A 21,526-nucleotide genomic window follows, 5' to 3' on the forward strand; every position below is an offset into this window, starting at 1 on the left:
TGTTTCAGGATGTTCCTCTTCACTCTCGGACCTTGCAGGCAGATCTCTGAGGGGCCCTGAGGTCGATGCAGCCCTGCAGTGGGCCACCCGCTGAGGGAATTTCCCTTTCTGTGGCACCTTGTGCCCACAGTCTCTGGGCAGCTTGTGGATGAGGCCCACGTGAAGGAAGGAGGGTCCTGCTGGAGTCCGGCAGCAAAGACTTAGGGAGGGTGGCAGAGACCAGGACAGCCCCTCTGCCCCGGGGAGGGCTTTGTTTCCCAGAGGTCCAGTGAGGGGGTCTGCTGGCCCCGCCACACCAGAGGTGGGAAGGGGGACGTGGGGATGGCAATCTGAACGAGAACTGGAAGAATCAAGCCGGGTACCAGTGCCCCCTACTGGTTTCCAGCTCTAAATGCAGGATCCTTTGATTCCTCCCCAGGATGTGGGGGGAATTGGAGAAGTGGTTTGAGGGTGGCGGGGGGCGTGTGTGGAGACACCAGGTCAGAGGTGAAGGCTTAGGTAGGTTAGTCTCTGGAAAGGATGCTCCAGTGGGTTATGGCACAACACAATCCCAGATTTGGGATCAGGCAGGAGACTAGGTAAGGTCAGGGTCAGGTGGAGAAATCCATCTCCTAAAAAAGTCAGGTGCAGCAGAATGGCAACTATTCGTTCCACCACTGCTGCTAGAGAACTTGGAGTTTTTCCTAGGGACGCACCTGTTTGAGGGGTAGAGGAACAGCAGGTCCCAAATACCAGCTTGGCAGTGTCACCCTCCCCTGATACTCCGCCAGCCCTGGGAGGGGGTCAATGACCTCAGCATCTGAAGGGGTTCCCCTCTGTGCAGTGGGGAGCCATCCATACTCCCTCATCCACCTTCCCACCTCCTAGGCCCAAGCCCAGCCAGCCAGCCCCCTTCTCTCCTCTGCACTACACGCTGAATTTGATGTGCGAGGCCTGTGCAGAGAAAATGGTGTCTAACTGGGAGGCAGGAAGCCTCAGTGCCATCACTGACCTAGGGTGTAGCATTGGATAAGTTAGATCCTTTCTCTGGACCTCAGTTTCCTCATCTGTAAAATAAGTAGTTTTAATGAAATCAGCATTTCTTGTATTCTGAGAATGTTAATAGTTCTTAGATTGAAGAGGGGTGGAGGGGAGTGCTCTGTGGTCAAATAATGTAGGAAACACTGAGTTAAAGGAACTTAAACCAGTTTCCTTACTGCAGGACTTCTCAGAGCCTTTAATACGTTAATATGCATGCTAATGGAGATATTAGCAAGGAGGGTTATATGCAGCATCCCCCAAATTGATCTGAGAGTAAAAAACCCTTTATTCTCGGAGCATGCGACAGGACCAGTGTTCCAGTGAACACTTCTGGAGAATAAGTGAGCTGAATCACCTGTAGGCCTTTCTAGATCTAGGATTCCGTGATTCGAAGTCCTTACATTAAGGTGAAGGTGCACAAGAGGAACATGATAGTAATAACAACAATACTAGTTAATACCTGCTACTGATTATTAGACCCCCATGCCCAGTGCTAAGTGCTTAGCTGTATGACCTCATTTACTCCCTCTACAACACCTTGAGATAGGTTTTATTACCCTCACTGTACCGGATAAGGAATCTGTAGCCCAGAGAGGTTAAGAAACCTGTGTAGGTCACATAGCTAGCAAGACGAGATCTGAACTCAGACCTGTATGATTCTAAAACCTTTACCCTTGTGGCCCTAAACATAGTGGATTTCCTCTGCAGCAAAGTACTTGGGTTGTTTGTTCGTTTGAAGGCTTCTTGCCGTGATGACAAATGATCATTTTTCCATAAAATCATGACAGAGTGAGGCACACACCACCCACTTTATTGTATATTCCCTGAGAGCTGAATTACAGCTGAATTAAGCCTCTGTTGTGTGATAACGACATAGTGGGCGAGCCTGAAGAGCTTCAGGCTCTGATAACAGGGGCAGGGAGATGGTTGCCTGCTTCCCTGGCCATACCGCCCTCTCCTTCCAATCATGCATTTCGGCATTGGGCCAGAGCACTCTAAGTCTCACTGTGCTCACGGAAGATGGGCAGGCAAAGGAGGTGGGCAGGTGGATCTAACAAAGAGCTCCTCCCTGGCCGCCTCGTCCCTTCCAGGCCTGGACTTCCAAACTCAGACATCCTGCACCTGTCCACTTGCTTCAGGCTGCAAAATTATATTAGTGGCTTTGCTATACTGGAGTCTAAATAATGACAGTAACTCATCCTGGCAGTGAAAGAGCCATAGGGATGGCTCCCCTTTATCCACCCAAGGAGGTTGACAGCTTTGTTGTCAACCAGAACTTACAGCTGAGGACGGGGGCCCAGAGGTGAAGGGTGTGCGGCGGCCGTGTACCTAGCTGAGCTGGAGCCAGGCTCTATGCAGAAGTCTCCGTTCTTTCCCGGCTTCCTCCTCTTCTTCCTGCCCCTTCCGCTCTCACATCTTTCTCCACTGCCCTCATCTCTTTGTCTCGCATTCATCCTCCTGAGCCCAGTTCTCTCTTTTATCTGTGATGAGAACTCTGATCTTACCATCAGAACAGGGCTTAACTCCACTGGACATATCAGCCAACACATCACATTACGGCCAGTTTCAGGAGCAGGGGGAGGCCATGCTGAGGACCTATCGTGTCAAGCTGCTGCACAAGGGCCATTGCCTTCAACCCTCATGACAGCGCCGTGGCACCCCCATTTCCTAGATGGGAAAACTGAGGCTCCCAAAAGGTCAACTGACTTGCCAGAGATTGTACAGCCAGTCATTCAGCAAGTCGGCAAAGCTTGGATTTGAACTCAGGTCTCTCTGATGCTATAGTTTGAGCCCTCTGCCCACCTCTTTTGGAATCAGCAGCTGAGGACACCAAAGCATGACCCCGGCAACTTCCAGCCACAGGAACATCGACTCTGCCTCCACTTCCGGCCTTGCATTAGTCAATAGTAATTGTCAACAGTATTGATAGTGGTGGAGGCTTTTGCTGAGGTCATGGTGACGCTGCATGCAGCTGCCATCAATAATAACTTTTTATGGGTCCATTAAAGCCAATTTCTGCCCCCGAAGGTTAATGTCAGCAGCTTTTATGTCGCTGCTTAGTATCCAAAATAAATACAGAATTGACGGGGTAATGTAAACACAAATCTTCCCCCTCAGGGGCGTCAGGCGGAGCCGGCCCCCAGGCCTCTCCTGCTGAGCAGAGCCACAGCAAGCAGGAGCTGGCATCATGCCGGGCACACGCTTGGCATCCTCTAAGTGTTTTTTAGAAAGCAGAGGTTGCAGTGTGAGCTCCATTTCCAACCACGGGGTCAGGTGGACACAGTGTCTGTTTTGCAGATTCCTTCTGTGATTTGTTCTGTAGCTATGCTGAGCTCCTTCAGTGGACCAGGCATCGTTCTCGAATCAAGAATCTAGATGAATAGCAGGGGAGGTGGAGCTATGACAGCCTTGCAGCCCTATCTGTGGTGGAGGTTTAGCAGGCAGTGTGGCAGGGTGGAAAGAGCTGCTTCCAGATCTAGTGAGGAGACTTGGTCTCAAATCCTGGACCATGTCCCAGTTCTGAAACCTTGAGCAAGTCACCTCACCTGTCTATGCCACAGTTTCCTCATTTCTAAAACAGTGTGCCAGCGATTACCCAGGGCTGGGAGAAGGGAAATGGGGAGTTCGTGTTTAATGGGTACCAAGTATCAGTTTGGGATGATGGAAAAGTTCTGGAGATGGATAGCGGTGATGATTGCACCACAACGTGAACGTACTTAATGCCGTTGAATCGTGCGCTTAAAAACGGTTAAAAGGCTTTTAGCTATTAATATTGTTTAAAGAGCTGTGGGATGACAGTAGAAGGAGCCATTCGTTTTGCCCTGAGGGTACAAAGGCTCATCCCTTCGTTCCACTCACACAGTGCACCAGAGTTTGAAGTCCAGCCTAGTAGGATTGCCCTGAGCGTGAGGGATCTGAGGGAGGCATTCCCAGTAGAGGCAGGTTGCTGGAGCCAAGGTTTGGAGGCACAAAGAGGTGTGGTGGGTCTGGGGAATAGTGAGCATTTACTCCCGAGCTCTAATCCCAGAGGCAAATTGAGAAATTCACTTAGAAAAGAAACAATGAAACAAGCACAGTTACACCCAAATTATCAAGCAGCCAGGGTGTCAAAAGGGAGATTACTGGTTAACCTAATTAGGCAGCCAAACTGTTTACTGAGAGTCTGTAGATTAGGTGAGCATCCTGAAGCCCAGTGAGAAAGAAGCTCATTACCAACTTAACTCCATTTATCCTCTACCCTCCCTGGCCCCATGCTCACCAGATTTAGTTTTTAAAATCTGTAAGAAAAGCTCTCATTAATTCCCTAAGCGGCCAGAGTACTGTAGCTACCCAGCCACTGGACACAAGGCTCCCTTCTCTAGGACAGGAAGCTGGGTTCGTTCCGCTGGGGTAGGGATTATACCCCTGTATTTGACTACCCTTCTGCCCCATAAGCAGACTCACACTCCCTCCCATACTGCAGAAGTACCTGATGTTCTCAGGGAGTTAGAGTCTCTTACTGGACAGAGTTATCCACATAATGAGGACTGTAAGCCCCCAAGTTCCAGAAAGGATTGAGGAGGGCCTAGTACAGTCAGAGCATCTGAGAATCTGGGAGCTAGAAGGAACCTTAGAGACAACAAACGCATGGATTCTTAACCTTTCCCCATTTTCCTAGACTAGTTTCTTATTCAAGAAAACTGCGATTTAGAGAGCTTAGGTGACTTGCTAACAGTGGCACAGCTAGTAAATGGCAGAGCCAGGGTTTGAATCCAGATCTGCCTCACTCCACTGCCTGTTATCTTTCTTGACCACTGCACTCTGCAGTTTGTTCTGTTTTATAGAAACATGTTTTCATTAGCTCAATGCTAATAAAATATACACAACCTGAGAGCTGATTCTTGCTGTATCCGGAAGGTAAACTTCTTTGTCACTGTTAGAAACTGCCGGAAGAGAAATTGAATCCGTAACCTGTTAGAGCTACTCAGGACCCTAGAGATTATACCAGGTCACTCTCTAATTGTGACATGCTGGAGAAAAGACATTTAAAGTAGACATTGTAGAGGTTTAAGGGAAGAAGTCCAACCAGTAGGTTTCTGAGAAGGTTTTATGGAAGAAGTGCTGGTCCCTGGGCTTTGAGGGACGGGAGGGATTCTACCAGGTAAGGAGGGGGAAGAAAGGGCATTCTCTGTGGACGAAGGCATGGAGGAGGACAAATGTCAGGTGTGTCCCGTGAGGCTGGAACATCGGGTGTGACTGGGGATATGGGGGCAGAGAGCGCTGGGAGGGAAAGTTGGAGAGTTAGGCAGATCCTCTGTCATTTAGCAGCTGTTTGTTGAGCACCTACTGTTATAGGTATTGGGGTTCCAGCCTGATCCAGACAGACAAAACTGCCCACTCATCAGTGGGGAGACTGATCAACAAGTTTAAAAACTACACTATATAGGATGTTTCAAGATGTTAAGTGTTACAGGAGAGGGGATAGGGAATGCCAGGGTGGGACTGGGGGTGCAGCCAGAGGAGGCTTCACTGAGAAGATGACATGTGAGGTAGGCGAGGGAGCTGGCGGCGAGGAAGTCCGGAGGCAAAGCCATCCCGGCAGAGGGAAGGGCGGGTTCAAGGGCCTTGGGGCAGGAGGGTGTCTGCATTGTTCCAAAACATCAGGGAGGCCAGTGTGGCTGCAGTGGGGAGATCAGAGAGGGCACGTGGGGTAGGGCCCACGTGCAGGCCATTGCAGGGAGAATCACAGGAGGCTCTGGGCTGGGGGCTGGGGACTGACGGGGTCTGACGGATACTTGGACAGGGTCATTCTGGAAGCAGCAGTGTTGAACTCCAGCGGGCTGTGTCTGAGTAGGAGGCTACTGCAGTAATTCAGGAAACGGGGTGGGCGCTCAGGCCAGGACCAGTGCATGGAGATGGTGAGGATGGGGTCTGTACCTGGGGAGGGGAACCAGCTGCCCTTCCCTGCTCCACCCCAGGGCCTCGTGAGCAGTGAGGAAGACTACAGTATTCTTAGGTTCTGTGACCAAAATGGGGTCCCAAGTACTCTAAGGGAGGGGGCTCACACCTGATCCTTCTCCTGGCCTCACAGCTCCTTCAGCCCAGCTGCAGAGTCCTTTAGCATTGGCCTGTCCCATGCCGCTCCCCGCTGTCTCTCTCAAAGCTCATGGCCTTGGTCATGAACCACACCCCTTGTCCCTTCCTCACACCATACTCCCTCCCTCCAGCTGCTGATCATCTGGATCTCTGACCTTGTTGCCCGACTCCCGCTCCCAGCCTTGTCATGCTGCCCCCAGGAGACTCTTGGTCCCATCTCTTTTGTTATCATCTTGGCTTCTCTGTGTCCGTAATTCCAGCCCTTCCTTCTGCTCAGCTGCCTCAGACTGCCTTGGTGAAGTCTGACCTGGGGCCTTCTCTCCATAGCACCACCTCTGCTGGAATTGCTGTGATCTGGGAGCTGGTATCTGACAGCCACTAATATTGTTGTTCTTGTGAGTTCCTTGTAAGAAGACTTTAAATACATCCCAAATCCGCTCCCCACTGGTGCGCACTGCATCACTCCCTGGTGGGCAGTACGTGCTAATACAAGCGCACCCTCCTTCTGAACTGGGAGGAGGGAAAAACAGGCCAGGAAAGCTACGCTAAATTAAGATAGATTGCGTTTGTGAAACTAGGTTAGGACCCGCTGTGTGTGCTGAGAGGTACAGTGGTCTAGAGTTTTGCTTTTAATTTGAGCCAACATGACTTTCAGTTCCAGTGGAAGCAGTGATGTGCACAATGACAAACTTCCTACCAAAAGACATTTGCAAGGCATTATTTCCTATTGTAAGCTCAGCTTTGTCCAGGGAGAGTGGCTCTTGGCCGGTTTCAACTTCATATAATCCAGGATGACTTCAGGGAGGAAAGAGAGTAACCGATGGTGAGGAAGGAGCTTCCTGCCCACAGGAGCCTAGTTCCAGTGCTGGGGTGTGTGGAATCCAGGGAAGAATCTGGTTTCAGTGTTAGGCTCTGTCACCAGACCCAGTGTGACCTTGAGCAAGTTACTTCTCCTCTCTGGACGTCAGTTTCCCCCTGAGCCAAATGGGATCATTGGACTCTCAGGCAGCAAGATAACTGGGAACAGCATGGGCTTGGAGTCACACTCAGAATCCCTGCTCAGCCATTCAGGAATTGGGTGATGTTGTGCGAATGACTGGATCTCACTGAGCCTCAGTTTCTTCATCTGCAACATGGGAATGAACATGTGCCTACCTCCTAAAGCTGTGAGGAGCACAAAAGGCAAGTGTGCACATGAAAGATACAGGGCTTCCTTTTCCCAGCTGTGGGCTGTAACTGATCCTGAGATCAGTGCTGTGTTTCAGCACCATCATTTAAAATAACGGGAATAAATGGATGAGAGAGGAGCAGAATAGAATAGAGTACATCAAACATAGTGAAGTCAGTGTTATTTTGTGAATTTTTATTTTAGCTGTACTTTACACACAGCACCCTTACTGGGTCGCCACTTACAATGTATTTCTTACTATGCAGTTCAGTTAAAAATAATAATAATTTTAAAAGATGGTACTTGGCACATAGCAGGACCTGATGAATGTTAATTCCTTTCCTTCAAGGACCCCTCAGCTTTAAGATTCCATGATTCATGCTGTCATAGTCTTGTCTAAAAACTATTGGCGTAGTATTTCTAGGGCCCCCTTATGGAGAATGAGTGCATTTCTGGGCAGGGCCTCATGATTCAGTTAAAAGAAGCTGGGCGGGCTTCCCTGGTGGCGCAGTGGTTGAGAGTCCGCCTGCCGATGCAGGGGACACGGGTTCGTGCCCCGGTCTGGGAAGATCCCACATGCCGCGGAGCGGCTGGGCCCATGAGCCATGGCCGCTGAGCCTGCGCGTCCGGAGCCTGTGCTCCGCAACGGGAGAGGCCACAACAGTAAGAGGCCTGCGTACCGCAAAAAAAAAAAAAAAAAAAGAAGCTGGGCTCCGGGATCAGATGGACTTGCCCAAGGTCACACGGCTTATATAATGACAAAGCTGGAATACCTGGGTTGTAGGACCTGGCCATCTCTCCCCTTCCCTCCCACAGCTTCCTCCTATGTAAATGGCTGTTGGGGTAACTGATAAGCCCTTGAGTAGCTACGGGCAGCAGAAAAAGCACCCCAAACAGGATGAGCTGACAGGAGGATCCAGGGGCCTTAATCTGGGTTCACGTAACCAGCTGAATCTCTCCATCAGCACAAAGGCAACTGGAGAGGAATTCAGGGCAAACACGTACGAGCACCACGTGCAGCCAGCGTGTCGAGATGAATTTGGTTTCCCCCAGCCCATGGGTCCTTGCCACAAATTTCATTTCACACTAATCAACCCAGGCAGACTGACCACAATATAGAAATGACTTTCTTTCCTTTAACTTTGGACTGGAGGGAAACATGTGAAGCAAAGTGTGAGGAAGGGCTCCTGGGGGTTCATATGGGTTTGAGACATGAAGCATAGCGGGCAGAGAGTGACAGTCATTACCCACAGGATCCCCGGAACCAGGCTCAGTGCAAACCCCACAAAAGACCTCTTTAGGGAAGAGGTCTCAGAGAAGCCCAGACCCTCCCCCAGACTCTTCCCAAAGCTACAGGCCCAACGTCCTCTGATGATGGGGTGCAGCAGTGGTGAGGGCTTCCCTGGTGGCACAGTGGTTGAGAGTCCACCTGCCGATGCAGGGGACACGGGTTCGTGCCCCGGTCCGGGAGGATCCCACATGCCGCGGAGCGGCTGGGCCCATGAGCCATGGCCGTTGGGCCTGTGCTCCGCAACGGGAGGGGCCGCAAAGGAGGGTCCTCAACAGTGAGAGGCCCACATACTGCAAAACAAAAAACAAAACAAAAAAAAACTAGCCTCAGGTCTGACTCCTGGCTGTATGGACTGTTGAGGAATTAGCAAGAAGTTTGTCATGGCTGAGCCTATGGAAATTAAGCGTTGAGGCCTGAGAGGAAAGCTGGGTTCCAGCATGGTAGTCGATGGTTAGGAATTGCTGGCTTCAGCCTTTCCCGTGAAGGTCATAAGAAACCACAAAAAAAAGGTTTAAGCAGGGAGTGGTCACAGGTGGCCGGTATTTTCCTGATTCAGAGGAGGACATCAGCCCATTAGATAGAAGGTTTTTTCCCCCCATTTTATGGATGGTGAATGGATGGAATTGTGTCCCTCCCTAAATTCTTATGTTGAAGCTCTCACCCCTAATGTGATGCTATTTGGAATTGGGGCCTTTGGGAGATATTTAAGCTTATTAGGTAAGGTTATGAGGATGGGGGGGCCCCTCCTGATGGAATTAGTGCCTTAGGAAGAGGAAGAGAGAGATTGCTTTCTCCAGGCACACACCCTGAGGAAAATCCATATGTGAACACAGCAAGAAGGCAGCAGTCTGCAAGCCAGGAAGAGAGTCCTCACCAGAACCTGACCATGCTGGCACCCTCCAGAACAGTGAGAAAATACATTTCTGCCATTTAGGCCACCTGGTCTGGGTACCCCAGGCTGACTAAGGCCCCCAAAGCTTAAGTCACTTGCCAGCCAGGAGATCACAAAGCTGATACGTAACACAGGGCAATTAGAATCCAAAGGTCTTACCCCTGACCACATTGCCTCATGGAAACAGGAATGCAAAAATTTGAGTGAATGACAACCAATGCTTTTGTGGTTTAAAAGGTGCGAAAATCCCCTCCAAAAACACCACAACTTACACTTATAAGCACAGACTCTGGAGCCAGACTGCCTGGGTTTGAACCCCAGCTCTTCTTATTAACTGTGTTACCTTGTGTTACACAAGGCAAGTTTCTAAATCTCTCCGTGCCTCAGTGTCCTCACCTATAAAATGGGGATAATTCTACTGACTGCCTCATTGCATGGTTATGAATTAAATGAGCTCAGAGAGTTACAGCACCTAGGATAGCACCTGGCGCCTAGGTAGTGCTATATAAGCATATAGTGTTGTTATTAGCAATTGTGCAGCATTTTGTGAATCACAAAGTGTTTTCACTTTTTGTTTAACATTTGCAACGACCCTTGAGATAGACAGAGGTCTCATCGTCATTTGAAGTTGCTCTGAGCTCACACAGCTGGAAAGTGGCAGAGATGAGATTCAACCCCAGGTGTCTCTGACCCCACACCCACGCACTGCTGTTCACAACTACAGGCAGACCTCAGAGATGCTGCGGGTTTGGTTCCAGATCACCCAAATAAGAGAGTATTGCAATAAAGCAAGTCACACAATTTTTTTTTTTTTGGTTTTCCAGTGCATATAGAAGTTATGTTTACACTATACTGTAATCTATTAAGTGTGCAATAGTATTATGTCTAAAAAAATTATATACATACCTTAAATAAAAAATACTTTATGGTTAAAAGATGCTAACCATTATCTGACAGCGCAGGGTTTCCACAAACCTGCCACAATTTTTTAAAAAATGAAATATCTGGGAAGCGCAATAAAATGGGGTATGCCTGAATATATGGCAGCTGGTCAAAGCCGACACCCCAGTTGCCAAGGTCAAGTGTGAAAAGACTCCAGCAGGCCTGATTTTCCTCAGACCAGTTTCTCCCAGTCGGCTTTGTGAGAAGGCTCTCAGACCAGGCTCTCTGTTCTGGAAGAAACTTTCCTTCAAAGAAATAGCCAAACCCTTTACATTCAAGACACCAAAGAGGACTTTCCTTTCCACTACCGCTCAGCAACCTGGCTCCCAAATGAGCATGCCGCTCTTCACTTTGTAGGACCTTAACTACAAAACAAATTGCTCTCCTGAATGTGCCCCCAAGAAGGAAATAATCACATGGAACAAACCAAAGTGTGGTGTAAACAAATTACACACAATTGTAAACACTTGTTGACCATTCCAGCTGCTGTATGGATGGCAGAGGGAGGAGAGAGGAGCCACCGTGGGTGTGAAGTGGGCTGTGAAAAGGCAGAGGAGGCTCTGCAAACAGGAACCAAACGGCTAAGTCAGAAGTTAGCCTGTGACAAGCGAGGCTCCTTGGGCATCTCCTGCCCTGCGGCCTCACGTGGTTGGAAAAGGAGAGAAGCGGCTTAAGCCCAAAGAATTTACCCCACTTTCTACCTGCATCCACCACTTTCAATAATTTCTTACTTCAGCACTAGAGTTAGTGCTAAAAGATACGTTTTAGTTGGAGAAAATATCGTGTCATTTTTTTTCCCCAACTAGATCTAACAAGCTCTTCAGGTGTCTACTCTGGCATTTGCCTGTTATTCTTCACACTTAGGAAGTATGTCAGAGCTCATGACACCATGAATACCCGACATTTCATGAATTATCACATCGCCACCTTGGTCCGGGGCACCTGAGCCCCCATCCTGTCTTTGAACCCTGACAGTGGACCTTCGAACTTGAAGCCTGTGTCGAGGGGTGTTGGAGGCTCTGTGAGTCACTGGAAGGGCTCACAGGGCTCAGCACATAGTGGGACTCGCGGCTAATATTTATTATAGCAGAAGGATAAATAGGAAACCAGCAAAGGGGAAAGATGCACAGGGCGAAATCCAGGGGAAACCAGGTGCAAGCTTCCAAGCGTTGTCCCTTAGCAGAGTCACTCAGGATGTGCTTGATTCCTCCAGCAGCGAGCTGTGATGACAAAAGTGCTGTCCAGCAGGGAAGCTCAAGAGAGACCCCTTGGCCAAAGATTTTATCGGGGGCTGGGCACACAGGCACCCTCTGCCTAGCACAGGCCAAAATGCCAGACTCTCAAAGGGAAGCAGGTATTTAGCATAAGCCCTCATTATTTGTCCACACGGTCTAGGCACAGGAAGCCACCCTTCTCATTTAGAGAAGGTTCTATATCAGGTAAGGAACTGCTTACCAGCCAAGTTTCCAGATGCCAGCCAAGAGCCAACCTTGCAAGCATACCTTTCTAAGGGTCTTAGGCTGCTGTGTTGACTCTTCTCTGCACAAGCCTCTGATCCTCCCCTCCTGTTTACTAGTGAGTAATCCTAGCCGCTCACCCAGCGTATACCTCTCAGGTCAGCTGTGTAAACATTTCTCTATGCTTGTCTTTCAGGCATTAATAGTGATTGTAAACTTTATTGAGAAAGAAAGAAATTAAGAAATTGCTTAATACAGAAAGCTCACTACTGGTGCTGGTAATGAAAGAGAAGAGAAAATAAAATGATGGATCTCAGGAAAAAGAAAAACTTGTTAAATGATCTCACAGCGGGACGGAGCTACTTGGTCTACAGTGGTATTGATGGTTTGAGGTGGGGGGGAGGGAAGTTGTGAGGCTCAGTGACTGAACAGGTGCCACGGACACGTGTGCATCCTTTCAGTAGCACGTGGCAGGCAACGTGTTAGTGCAGCACGAATGCTGAGGTGAAGCCAGCATGGTCTCTGGCCCCAGGGGCTCACGGTGTAGAGAAGACAAACACGTAGCTAGGCAGTATCCCACAGAGTGCCACGTGAGTGCCGTCAATGACCCTGGATGGCCGTCAGGCAGAGGACCAGCCGAAGAAACCTGGCCCTGCTGAGGCAACTGAATGAAATGATTCCCAAGACCTACAGCTCTGAGCACCCATCCAGGGAGAGCTGGGACAGGACCACAGGAAGAAGAACGTTCACCACGATGGCCTCTCAGGCCTACCGATCCTGGAACGCAGCTGTCAGGACTTCAATGGCAAAAGGCAGCTTGGAGGCTGTGGGTCCAGTGTGCCTATGTGATACAGAAGGTAGGCTAGGGGAGAAAGCTTCACCTGTGGTCAGGTGTGAAAAAGTCCCATACTCCCTCTTTGCTAGGGCAGGGCAACATCCAAATCCCTTTTAGGCCTTCCAGCCAGAGATGACCAGGAACTCACCCGTAGCTGAACCAAGATGGGTTTATTGACTCTTTGCGAAGAGGGAGGACACACATCCTGGGGATTCATTGGGTGTCACAGGAAAGGGTGTATGAAATGATGTACAGGATGTGGCCGTATATTAGGTTATTTTGGGGGGGGGGCAGGTGAGTTCAAGGAAGTAGGGAGCTTTGCTCTGGATACTGTCAGGAAGCAGGGGTGATTCTGTGCCCAGGTGTCTTAAAGAATCGTATGTAGAAGGCAGGAAGAATGAAGTGAGGTTAAAGCTGTAATTGGAAAAGAAGCAGCAGTTACTTGCATCAGCCGGGATGGTGGGGGGCGGCGGCTTTTTGGTCATTTTGTGGTTTGGACAATTTTCAGTTTTTGTCTAAGGTCGGACGTGATTGCAGAGTGGCCTTGCCTTTGTCCAGGTCCATTGTGATCAGAGTTTCCTATCTGAAGTTGGTGTGTAATATTGTCTGTATTCAACAGGAGAAAGCCACGGCTGAGCTGTGAGGGCCAGGCCACCCCTGGCTGTTAGCAACTACTTTTGTCTTTCTCATCCCAAGACCCAGTGTCCCAGGATGACAGCTGGCTTCAAGGCCCTTCAGTGGCCTGTCCCACGATAAATCACAGCACCCTGGGAAAATAATAATGAAAATCACTTAGTGAATAAGAAGTACTATTATATTAATTAAGTACTACTAAATAATTACTTAACAATACATAGGTACTCAATAAATAATAAATGTTATTGAATATTTATTATAAGTCAGGTACCAGCTGAGCCTCTTTAAATAGATAATCTTGTTTCATCCTCTTAATATCTCAGCATGATTGGTATTTTGTGGGTTTTTTTGTAGATGAGGAAATAGAGCCTCAGACAGGTAAAGTGACTTCCTGAAAGCCACCTGTGTCTAGTAAGTGGTGCAGGACGAAATCACACACGGATCTGCCCGACTCCAAACCCTGTGCTTTCTCACTGGCATGGGACATCTTTGACACGTAGGGACAGGTGGGCACTGACAGGGATGGTTTGCCAGGCTGTGGCTGAGACTGGTGTTAGTCCAGAGAGCATGACAGCTCTGAGACAAATCCAAAGCGAGTTCACAGACAGGGAGTTTGGGGGACCACAAAAATGTCCCAGGCCGCAGGAGTCCAGGCCCTGGCAGAGTGCGGTGGTTCCTGGGAGCTGCTGTCATAGCACCAGCACAGCGAGCCCATGCCGGCATCCCCAGAGGGGACGGGGGAGCTGGGTCTATTTTTTATTCCTGCACAGCTGGCTGATTCATATGGAAAAAGAGCTGCCCATTATTAAGTTTGTTTTCTACCACAGCGATGTCTTAATGAAACTTAATATCTATAGCTCAGAAGCTGGGAGGAAACTTTTAAGTCGGAGTGATTGTTAACTTTGCCATCCCCTTCAGAGCTCAGCACTGTTTTATGGGCTTAGGGCAGGGGTGGGGGGGATCGGAAGACCTGCTGAAGTTGGTGCCTTTGCCGGAGGCATTATTTTTCTTTCAGCGGCCCCGTTTTGTATTTATCTAGAAACCTTCTCACTGATTTATGTAGCTCTAGGCAAGACCATGGTTTATTTATCTATCTCAGTATAATCGGGACCTGGCACGTGACGTTCCGTGAATATGTGTAGCTTAGAATGGGTTCTCACAGCGTCCCCCTGATGACTGTTCATGCCCGTAGTGCCGAGCTGTAGACTGAAGCCCAGAAAGGGCAAACAGGAGATCAGAACTAATACTCGTTGGATGCTGTGTTAGTCTGCTGGGGCTGCTGTAACAAAGTACCACAAACTGGGTGCCTTAAAACAACAGGAACGTATTGCCTCACAGTTCTAGAGGCTAGAAGTTTACAATCAAGCTACTGACAAGGCCATGTTGCCCCTGAGACCTGCAGGGGAATCCTTCCCTGTCTCTTCCTAGTTTACAATGGGCCGCTGTCAATTCCTGGCGTTCCTGGCTTGTACAGCACACTCCAGTCTCTGCTTTCATCATCACACGCCTTTGTCCCGCATGTCTCTGTCTTCACGTGGCTGTCTTCTTATCAGGACGCCGGTCACATTGAGTTAGGAGCCCGTCCTGCTCCAGGTTGACTTCATCTTAACTAATTACATCGATAATGGCCCTATTTCCAAGTAAGGTCACATTCTTGGGTACTGGGGGTTAGGACTGTCTCTGGCTTTTCAGGGTGCTGTAACAAAAATACCATCGACTGGGCCGCTTAAACGACAGACATTTATTTCTCACAGTTCTGGACGCTGGAAGTCCAAGATCAAAGTGTCCACAGATTTGGTGTCTGGGCCCCCCCCCCCCCCCCCCGCCTGCTGCTTTCTTCACATGGCAGAAGGGGTGAGGGAGCTCTTCAGAGTCTACCCTCAGGACCTAAGCACCTCTCAAAGACCCCACTTCCTAATACCATCACACTGGGGGGTTAGAATTTGAACATATGGATTGGAGGTGCAGGGCTGCAAACATTCAGTCTATAGCAGACTTCAACACACCTTTTTCAGGGAAAAACACTTCAGTCCATGTGAGCTGCCTATTAGGTTCCAGGCACCGTCTCAGGCCCCATCACCCCTCAGCAGCCTGGCTCTTAAGTGAGTCTGCAGCTTCTTAGTGTCCCAGGAACTATAAACAGGAGAAACCATTTCAGTCTGAATGCTATGGCAGTTGGGACACTCCACGCTGGACCACGGGGCCCCTGAGGCCTAGCTGTGGCGTCCCCTTCCTCTCCCTGGCATGTAGCACCCCAAGGGAGCCAGGTCAGGGCCCCAAATCTTGAGTTTCTTCTAAGTCAGTGAGCCCCTTCACTGGAGGTGTGGACGCCGCAGAGAAGATACCTGCCTGAGACCGTGGGGGGGACCCTGTGGCCTTGACTGTAATGCCAGGGGGTGTGAGTGTGTGAGGATACACACATGCGGCTGTGTGCAAGTACACGGCTAGGCCTGCTGCTTTCAGTGGGGGGGATTAGGGTGGTGTGTGTATGTGTAAAGTACGGGCACACGTGACAGTGTAGGAGCAGGGCTGCAAGACAAGGTCGGTGTCATTAATGTTGGGGGAATAAATGTCTGGCGGTGTGGGAATCACATGTATAAGGCTGTGTGGGTCTGACTCTCCGTGAGGGTGGGTTTGTGTGTCTGTGCCCGCGTGAGGGAGCAGGTGGGGATTGCTGCCAAATACCTGTTGTATTTTAGACTCAGGCAGCAGGCGAAGGTGAAGTCTTTCCTCCCATGACAATGGGGAAGAAAGGCTTTGGGGGCCTTTTTCTGCTTTGAAAAAAGAAAGCGGTATCATCCAGTTAGTGGTTGTTCATTAGGAACAGGTCCCAGGAAAGCTGCTGTGCGGCAGTACCAATAAATCACTCATTAACTGTCCGCGGCTGCCCGCCTCCACGCCTGCTGCTCTGCAGCTGGAGCTCCGTCGGCAGCCGGGCCAGGGCCTATCCACTGTCGATTTATCAGGATGGGGGGTGGGGAATGCATGTCTCCCTAGACCATCCCCAGGATGTACTAGACCAGGGAAGAGAGGGCTGAGCCTCCATTCATTGGTTCGTGGACTCAAGTCCAAGTTTCTGTGCATAAAGACCCCCCCATCCCACCCCTTCTGGCCTCATTGACCTCATCTCTCACCATTCTGTGTTGATTCAGGATCCAACTCAAGTGTTTCCTCATCACAGCCTCATAAACCTGTGTAGTTTATGGAGGGGAGCAAGCTCGTGGTGGGTACGCAGGAAATAAATTCTTGCCCAACCAGCCTCTGCCAGCTTTCGCACCAACGCAGCATCCACCAGCAATGGTTTAAAGTATGCAATGGAGCTAAAACCACCATAGACTTTCCCATAGGAGGTGGAAAAGTAACCACTGTTTAATGGGTCACAGGGTTGTTTTTTCTTTTGGCGGGTGTGGAGGGTGATGACAGTGTTCTAAAATAGATGGTAGTAATGGTGGCACAACATGGGGAACGTACAAAATGCCACTGAATTGTACACTCTAAAATGATAAATTTTATGTTACATTTTTCTGTAATTAAAAAAAACTTAAAACAATCTAAAGCACATTATTCATCCATTCCTTCAGCACACATTTATTGAGGGCACCTGTAGAATCAGGCCCCAGGGACACAGAAGTGTTTGGGATTAGGGAAAGCAGACAGACACGCTGCAGATTGGTACTTCCTGTTTTAACAGCAATTTGTGTATGCCTCAAAACAGTGGGAGGTTGCTGTGTTTGCCCGTGCTTTGCAGTGAGCAAACTAAGAATCACAAAGCCTGAGGACTTGGCCAAGGTCACAGAGCTCCTAGTGGCCGAACAGGATGTGAACCCAAGTCTATCTGCTGCATGCCCATTGCATTTCCGGTACCACGTGCTTCCTCCCAGTTTCAGGCCTGGCGCTTACCAGCTAACTTAAGAACAGCGCAGCTAGAGGCTGGAGAGCCCATGTGGATGGCAAGCCAGACATTGCCAAGTTCAATTCCTCCCCCACCTCTGTGGGTTGAGACCCCTACCATCTCTCCTCCTCGGGCTTCCTGCCTCCCCGGCCCCCCTCGCCACCCCACTGCATCCTCAGCACTGCCAGCCGCTGATCTTTCTGATCTGATTAGCTAGGTGCTCCCTGCTAGATGTTTGTGTTAGTGCCCTGACCTTCTTGCTAAGCAATAATTTGAGGAACCTGTGACTTTGTAATGACATTCTTTATGTGTGTGTTTATTTTTGAAAGTATGTAGAACCAATCCACATCTTACAGCCTCTGCTTTTGTGCTTAGCTGAAATGTGTTGAAAGACTCAAGGATAAGTTCTGAATATTTTCCCCACATGTAAAAGAGATATTTGCTGTAATGAGGCCATTCTTTAACTTGGTTGGGGCATGGCGGGGAGTGTTAGAATTAGAAGCCTTTGTTTGGTCCAGGGAGCTCAGGAATCCCCATCTGGCGGGCGGAGTCCAGATGTAACCCTGGAAGCATGAAGTTCAAAGACAGTGGGATTATGGATTGGTGGAAAACTGGCAAAAGCATATCACCAGTGCCCTTTCTGCAGACACGGAGGCATAAGCTCGGATCTGCGTGTAGTTTTGGTTGGCATCGGTCCAGAGATACTTCAGAGAGAGGAATCAAAAGGTTAAATCCTGCCTCTGGAACCAAATGGAGATAAAGAAGAACAGTGCACTGGTGTGGGGGAAAGAAGAATACGGGGTGGTTATTAGAGGCTATCTTCTTTGGACTCCAGATCTCGTGTTCTTTTTCCTAGGCTTCTTTGTTCGTTCATCCATTCCTGCATTCATTCGTTCATCAAATGTTTATAGAACCTGATACTTCTACTAGGCCCTGTTTCAGTGATCACAGACAGAAATTGATTTCTGTAGTAGTCAAAATAGGTTAATTTATGTTGCAGTAACGAAACAACCCTAATATCTCAGTGGCTTTGCAGAGTTTGTTTCTCACACTACGTGCTCAACATGCTTTGGGGGTGTCAGGGGAAGGGTTTCTCCCCAGAGTCTCTCCAGGACCCAGGCTGATAGGGGCTCTGTCATCTTGCAGCTGCACCATCTGGGGCAAATGGCTTTTTTGACTGATTCTCACAGCCCATAGGCCTGACTTAGTCATATAGCCCCACCTGAGCGCAAGGGAGCAGGGAAGTATGCTCCTCCCGTGTACCCAGAAACAGAAGAGAACCAGCTTGATAAGCACCAGAAGCCCTTACAAAACTTAGCATAAGAAGGACTGGAGTACGAACACAGTTGAATTACCTGCCCATGAGATGTTCCCATTCGGTAGAAGAGATGAGTAGAGAGACCTGACAGCTCAGGGAAGTCAGGAGTGTGCTGGAGAGGGGGAAAGGGGATGTGACGTGAAATCTGAGAGGAGGGAGCCTTTCGTTGGAATCTTCCAGGTGGGAGGTAGGGGTGTCTGGCAGACTAGCCAGGAAATGCATGGCACACTCATATGTGCATGTACTGTGTGGCTGCTGAAGTGTATTGGGGTGACTTGTGTGCCAAGAGGTAAATCTAGATAAGCAGGGCCTTGGGCATCATCTGTCGGTGTTTGAACGTTATCCTGTAGGGGAGGGAAAGCCACTGTGAAGGGCTTTAACTAGGAAGGGATGTGATCCACCCTCTGTGTGTTTTTGGAAAGATCACCCTAGGTTCCTTCTGAAGGCGGAGAGTAAGAGACTGGTGGTGGCACCCCAAATTAGAGTAGTGGTCATGGGGACAGATTTGAGAGGTACTTAGGTAGAAGAACTAATAAAATTTGGTGACTAACTAAATGTGGGCTGTGGGAGAGGAAACGGATACAGGCTGGTGACCCTGTTTTTGATTGGAGTAGCGGCGTGGATGAGTGTGGAAATGCTGGAGCACGTTTGTGGAGAAAGATAATGGGCTGAGTGTTAGACGTTGTTGAGTCTGAGGTGCCTGTGAACCTCCAAATCAAGATGTCCAGGGGCTTCCCTGGTGGCGCAGTGGTTGAGAGTCCGCCTGCCGATGCAGGGGACGCGGGTTCGTGCCCCGGTCCGGGAGGATCCCACATGCTGCGGAGCGGCTGGGCCCGTGAGCCATGGCCGCTGAGCCTGCGCGTCCGGAGCCCGTGCTCCGCAACGGGAGCACAAAAAAAAGATGTCCAGGAACACTTGGATTTTAGAGCCTGAAGTGTAGAGGAGAGTCCGCCGACCCCCCCAGAGCATCTGAGAAATTAAAAGTGTGGGGGTAACCTCAGCCGAGAATAGCTCTTTCCTCCAGGGATCTCAAATTGCACATCTATGGGTACCAGAATTGCTTTTAAAATTGTGTTTCAATCTGGGTGCTTTCAAAATGGTGTCATTTCTGGCTGATCAGCTTCCCAAGACCCAGTTCCTTAGGCTGAGAGAAGTCACTGCTTTATGGGCTTCCGAAGCCTCCTTTGTGGTCTCTGTCAAGTCGCTGTCATTGTTCAGACCCTGAGTCCCCAGAGCGCTAGTACTTGTTCATCTGGCCTGGCACCCGGGTGCTTAATCAATGTTTCTTGAACAAATGAATGAATTAACCACAAACTAGGCAAAACTGTTGGGTCCCTGGTGAGAACATAAATAGTACTTCCCTTTTCTAAAAGCCTTTAATAAATTATAACTCACCAAATTAAAATAAACATTTCTTTTAACTCCCACCAACCAAGTCTCTGGAGGATTTGACACCTTTTCATCTTCAAAGTGCTTTCACAACAAGAGCTGGCTTCCCTCAAAGGCCCCTCTTTGGAAGTTGTAGATTGTAAACAGGTACATAAATGTATTAACATTCAGGAGCGAAGATGCCTTGGGCCAGTTTTGAAGAAAACCTTTTCCAGGAAAGAAAAGCAAATTCTTTTTTTTTTTTTGAGTGTCTTCAATGTGCCAAGGGTTGTGTTAAGGGCTTTCAATATCTGTTACTTTATTCTCTCAACGTTTTTGTGAGGTAGGTACTCTCATTCCTACTTTAGAGATAAGAAAACTGAGACCAGAGAGATAAAGTGATCTGCCCAAGGACACAGAGCTGGTAAGAGGGAGAACCGAGAACCAATCTTAGGTTCTTCTAACTCAAGGACCACTGACCTTTCCTTTGCATCACTGTTTCTCAACTTTGATCTGCTGATTACCTTCAGTAGGTACACGCAGGGTGTAAATTCTGGGGTGCCATGCCACACTTACCGGATGAAACTCTGGAAAGAGATGCTCGGGAATCTGTATTTTATTTTTTTTAAATGTGAATTTTTTCATTAACCAGTTCTTTACTGAGGTATAGTTAATTTACAGTATTGTGTTAGTTTCAGGTGTACAGCAAAGTGGGGAATCCGCATTTTAAATAAACTTCCCAGGCGCTTCTTATGCACACTGAGATTTGATAACCTACATTTGACACCCACGGTGGGTTTCTAAAACTTAGGTTTTTGTCTAAAGGGATGAGAGACACAACACGAAGGAGGAATACAGGCCCTGAACACCGTGTGCCTTCCACTGAGCTCGGCCACTTTTGCCTTCTGAGCACCAAGTGTGGCAACATCTTCCGCCCCCCCGCCTTTCCAGGCTGTGCTGGCTGAGATGGAAAGCTTCCTCTGTTCCGCTGCTTTTCATGGCAAGCTTGGGCTGATGTTTTTTCTCTACTCCTTATGGATTTTGCAATTAACTCACTAGAAAAGCAAATTACAGGATGCCTGGAATAATAAGTGCAGTGAACACCAGGTCTCAGCTAAGGCGTCTGGGACTGGATCCAGCACCTGAGAAGCTGCTGGGCTGGTGCAGCAGAGAGGCAGGAGGCCAGAGACGGGCAGGTCCTCGAGGCTGGACAAAGGCGATAGATTTTGAAGGAGGAGGCGAGGGGACTTCTGGTTGAGATTGAGCACCTTTTGTATGTGTGCAGCATAATGCTCAGGGATTTATAGTCTTTATCTCCCCAATTCCACACAGCTCTTTTTGGCCAGTATTACTATTCCTATTTTATAGGAAAAGACACTGAGTCTCAGAAAGACAAAGTCACTTCCCAACTTCCAGCGTCTCCAGGAAGCCTTAATTCCTTCTCACTGTAATCTTTCCTTTCTCTGAGCAGCTAGTGTCAAAAGAGCTTCTCACGGGGGCGTCCCTGGTGGCGCAGTGGTTGAGAGTCCGCCTGCCGATGCAGGGGACACGGGTTCGTGCCCCGGTCCGGGAAGATCCCACATGCCGCGGAGCGGCTGGGCCCGTGAGCCATGGCCGCTGAGCCTGCGCGT

The 21,526-nt window shown here is 49.2% G+C and overlaps 1 protein-coding gene across 4 annotated transcripts in view; it reads left to right on the forward strand.

Annotated features, from left to right (window-relative positions):
- Positions 1-21,526, forward strand: part of TENM4 (teneurin transmembrane protein 4) — a gene marked incomplete at both ends in the record, with an annotated part of 385,043 nt that overhangs the window by 3,899 nt on the left and 359,618 nt on the right. The gene's annotated exons all lie outside the window — the stretch shown is intronic.

The sequence above is a fragment of the Leucopleurus acutus genome (genome assembly GCF_964270905.1).
Source record: "Leucopleurus acutus genome assembly, chromosome: 8".
NCBI lineage: Eukaryota > Metazoa > Chordata > Mammalia > Artiodactyla > Delphinidae > Leucopleurus > Leucopleurus acutus.